Here is a 5,410-nt window from a genome sequence, read left to right as displayed (position 1 = left end):
AGTTTAAAAGGTTGAAAAGAGAAAGGCACAAGGAAGCAGAACAGCGAAGGATGAACGCCGTGGTCAGAGGATCAAGGAAACGAGGAATAGTTATAGGGAACAGGAAGTAATCGAGAAAGCAAGTAGAAGAATACAGAGAACATCTCAGGTGGTGAAAAAACGCAAAGACAATAAAAAATAAGGATTTCTTCGGATGAATTTAGAAGAAGGAACTGAGCTTACCTGTGTGTGCTGGAAGGTGTGTGACGGCATCGTCTAGGGCAGGAGAACATGAAAGAAGCTGAGATGCAGGAGAGGGGAAGGGAGCTTGGCAGAACGTCCCTTCTGGCAGCAAGAAAAGGGGATGAGAGCCCCGGATTCTGTGTCTGTGTTTTGTGTACATTTTCCACTCGAAGTGCACCCACATGCAAATGAAGGAGCAGGCACCTTATCCTGCTAAGAACTTGAAAATCAGGAATCAGGCCAAAACCAAGAATTAAAAGGCAGGAAAAAAAAGGCCAGTGCTGTTTTTTTTCTTTTCTTTGTCTCATGATGCTTGAGCTGTAGGATTTGGCGATCTTACTGAAGTAATGCAAATCATATAATGTTTCTTAAAACCCTTGGTATCCATCTAATTCACATTTCATTCACGTTCGTATTTACATTTTGCATACTTCCTTTCTGCCTAACAGTGAGCGTTTTAAGTTTAAGCAATATTTATGTTTCTGTGTGTTAAGAAAGAAAATAAACATAGTTTCCCATACTCTTTTCAACAAGGCCCACAATATAAAAAGCCTCCAGTGTGAAATTCTATAGATTTAATAACAGCTTAATCCTCTTTCTCAAAGTGCTTTAGAGGGAGGCAAATAGAGGTAATATAACAAATTCTGTGTATGTTGAGGTGACAGCTAGCTGGAATGAAACACAGAGAAGAAAGGCTTTGTGAGATCATTGTCATTTTGCTCCACCCTGGCAAAGAAGGGGACCTGGGGCTACCACGCTGCTGCTCTGCGCAAGGCCAGGGCGTGTTGCGGTGGCACTCTGCAGTACGGTGTGTAGCCTGAGTGGCACAGAGATACCCACCAGCTCCCTTGTTTTGTAGCCAGGCTGAGTGGTTGAGGTGGAGGGTTGGGAGGGCTGCGTTGCTGTCCTGGATGAATGGCTTCTGATAAATAAGTCAATTATTTCAGTGCTGGTTTGGGTGTCTCAGCCTGGCATATCCCCAGACCATATACATGTAAGGGTTTAATTTCTGGCACAAGCTGTAGACCCCGCTCAAAACTGTGCCAACAAACTTGCTGCTGACATGGGACTTGGGAGACAGCAAATGATGTATGTGAAGGTAATAATGTAGACCATTCATTTCTAGAATTTGTCCCCAGTTTTTATTAAGTTTCATAATATAAACTATTATTTAAACAGATTTTAATCAGTATTCCCTGTCTGCCCCCTTTTTATGACTGCAAATATGGTATTTTTAAAATATACATTTTGGATGCTAATAGTTTTTAAGCATGAGGTGTTTTCTTTCTTCTCTTTGTGTTTAACCACAAGTAGAGTCAAAAAAGAGGAAGAGAAAATAGTGAGAGTCCTAATCTAGGGAAGTACTAAAAATGTAATTAATTTAGCTTTAGTAGTTTGGGTTTATATCCAGGATTAATGGATATGTGCCACAAATTGTCCTCTGTTCGTGTCTTCCTTCCATACACTAAAAATGGGGATAAAGTGTTTTCCTGTCTCACAAGAAAAATCCATTAGTATTCATGGGGATCTGAGATATCATTGTGATGAATGCCATGAGAAGCTAATAATCCTGAGTGCAGCGTAGGCTTGGGAAGATTTTCACTAAATAAAGGTTTGGCCAGCAACTGAATGAGCAGGGCTGAACAACTGCCTTTTCTGTTAGATCTCCTCCGGCCGATGGACTAAATGAGGCAGGGATCCTGTGGGAAAAGAGTACTGAGCCATTATGGAATTATAGACTGTGCAGGCTGTTGAAGATGCATCCACGCAAGGAGGCAAAGCTGAGGCTGTGTGAATTCAGACTCCTTTCTTACACCTTCTAGCGTTGGAGTGCTTCACTCTGTAATGCATGCCAAAGCCTTTCCACGTGGGATGGTCTGGGGATGCTGCACAGAAGTCGTATGGGTCCATTAGCTTCCGCAAAAGTTGCCTTCTTTGCCATAAAATATACAGACACACAGAGAGGCATACATGCATGTACATGCACATGCTTACACTGTGTTTGCCAGGAGGTAATGGCATGGTAAGGGTTAATCTAATTCACACAGTGAATCTAGGTTCCTCCACTGAATTTCCTTCCCCTTACTAAGCCGTGGTCTTCCCAGTTGAGGTGTATTATGCAACAAGATCTCACATAGAGGAGGGTTTTGTTACCACTGTGGGAGGAGTAGCCAAGGGATCTGCAATTATGTGGATGGAGAATATAAACCTCTTACACAGGAATGCACAGGAGATTTTTTTTCAGTCCAGAGCCTGCTGTAACAGCGAAGAAGTGCTCTAAAGCCCCTGAATTAAGAGAAGTCTTTTTTGCCCTCCCAGTTTTGGTTTTGCTTAGCCTGTTTTCCTGGAACAGGGTAGAGGTACAACACAGATGGAAACCAGCTCTATTTACCTTCACTGCGGTGTTCATGCTGCAGTCTAATTTTTGTGTCAATATTTTGATGTTTTCACTGCTCAGTGTTTTAGCAGGCACAGCCAAATACTCCAGGATTATAGACTGAGTTTGGAAAGGGAAAAATATCAGGAGAGAGAAAAGCTTTCAGTTTCTTTCTTTATGACTTTTAAAAGATAATAGAATAAATTATGGGTGAGAAACCCTTACAATATAGACTTTGTTAAACTGCCTAAGTATAGATTTTCCTGTCTGGAAGATTTTCTGCTTACATTTTACTTTCTGGATAGTAATTACTGACAACCAAATCCCAAATTGTAGTTGTGATGCCTTTGCAGCAATAATAAAGTTGATTTTCACTCTGTCAACGGCTCAGTGATAATTTTCAGAAGTTATTGTTCAGCTACTGTTGTACTCTGGCAGAGGATGGTGCACCCACATTTCTTGTCAGAAAGCACATTTTTATTCAGAAGAAAGAAAAAAATTGCATCCAGTGAACAGCATAGGTAAAACAGCGAAAATTTAAAATACACAGTACCAGTAATTTTTCAATATATAGTACCTTATAAATACATTCCAAGACCCTGTAACAATCACATTATATTTGATCTGTGCAAATAATGGACAGATTTTTAGCTTAAAGTGTCTTATGATTATTTCTTTTCTTGATTTAATGTATCACATGACCAATTCAGTCAGTATAATCAATAAGGAAACACAGTACCTACAAAACATCAAGGCTAAGGCCCTGGGAAAGCTACTCAAAGTATATGACTGAAAAATCTTGTGAAGAATAAGGTTCAATTCTTTTTCAGGGGGACAAAAGAGGTTTGTGTTCTACTGCAGTTCTTTAGTACAAGATAACCTACAATCAAAAGGAAAGTTTATTTAATGAACTGGGTAAAGCATGAAACTATTTAACCTATTGTTAACTGACAAGTGGTTGTGTATTTCTGAATGTCTGCTTTCCCTCACAGTTCTTTGGCATGTCACTAATTTGATGCAGATACCCTCTTGAATGCCCCTGAAAAACAAATAAACCACCAGCAGTCACATAGCCAAGCAGCCAGACACGTTCAGTGTACTCTGTATACAAGGTTATGTTTTAAATTTGGGTGCTGGGGCTGATGCTTACACCTAAATTTGTATTTTTATGCCTGGATGCTGGTTCAATAGCAAATACAGAACAGTAAACTCAAGTTTGCATATAGATTTTCAGTGTATTATCAGTGATTTTAAATACAGTATAAAATAGCTTATAGGCTATTATCTCTACAGTTAATTTTATGTTTGATAATATCCCCATCCTCCTTAGATATTTACTGTATTCTGAACCATCATTAAAAGGCACTTGTGTAAGATGAAATCTTAGCTCCACTGAAAGCAAGACAAAACCTCACTGACTTCAACAGAGCCAAAATTTTTTTATGCTCATAAGCTAAACTTGCTAGCTGGCTACATCGCACTGGTTTTCACAGTGTGCCTTACTTCCCTTGAGAATTGTAGGAGACTTGATTATCAAGGGGAGTTTCTTACACTGATCCAGCTGCATTGGTTGTTACAGGTTTCGGATTATCTTGCACTACAGTGAAAGCATCATACAAGTACATGATCCATTTTCTGCACATGCTCACCCTCTTTATTGGGTTCACTGTAAATGTCTTTTGATTTCCACTGAGTTCTGACAGAAGCCCAAAGTGATATTCATTATAATTCATCCATTTTACTTTGATTTACCGCTTGCTTATTCATAGAACAGTATCACCAATGATCTTTAGGAATAAATGTTGTTTCTACAATGAATAAGCATGGAAATGTTTAATTGCTATACTCTTATTTAGCGAAGTCTAGTGTAAAATATGGTACTTGAAAGATATTATCAAAATGGTTTGATAAATATACCTATATATTCAGTCTAGAAGTTACTTCCAACAAGTTCATCATTAGTTGATAGATACATTTTAATGCCTATATTACTACAGTGACAATAACATGTCTTCAAACTAAGCAGAAATTAAATCTTAGCCTAAATGTTCTGAATATATTTTGAGCAACACTAAACTATAGAACCTTCTATGGTTTATATCTCAGAATGCTGTCTGTAACACATATTCACATATTGTTACTATTTTAATATTAGTGAAAAAGGACTTAGAAAAGGGTGGCATAAATTTTAGAAAACAGTAGTCTACCACTAGTACAATGTAGAAAAGGAAACTCGAGCAGTAACGGTACATGGCTGTACATGTCAGTGTAGCTAACGCTATTGCAGTTGGAGCAGGTCAGCAATGTATTGTCTTCTCTGATGCCCACTTTTGATTTCCTGTTTTCACAACAGGATGTTATCACCAAAGGAAGCATTTCTTTTCAGGATACTCCCCTCCCCAGAGTGGCAGTCTCTGGTGTTCAATAAACCAGAGCCAGAGTAAAGCCTGTTCCCAAGGCTTGTTGTCCTCCGTATCCTTCATAGACCTGAACTGGCCTCTCTGGGTATAGCTAATTGAAGAACTGTTTTTGCATGGACTGTCACAGATGCAGAAAGGAAGTGGAGAATGATAACCTTAACTTTAGATCGTATTCCCTGAATTTTACTTGGCCAGATAAATGCAATACGAATGTCATACAAAGCAAGGGATGACAAAACCCTGAAATCCTAACAAAGGTTAAACGTACGTTTACAAAGGTGTAACCAATTAACTTGTAATCAGCTTCAGTGACTTTTCTTGCTTTCACAATTAGGAAGACCAAAATAGACTCTGATCTTCAATGAAGTTCTCACTTGCATAGAAATCTGCA

Source organism: Eurypyga helias, unplaced genomic scaffold, assembly GCF_000690775.1.
Source record: "Eurypyga helias isolate BGI_N326 unplaced genomic scaffold, ASM69077v1 scaffold25293, whole genome shotgun sequence".
Classification (NCBI taxonomy): domain Eukaryota; kingdom Metazoa; phylum Chordata; class Aves; order Eurypygiformes; family Eurypygidae; genus Eurypyga; species Eurypyga helias.
This window is presented reverse-complemented; position numbering follows the sequence as displayed.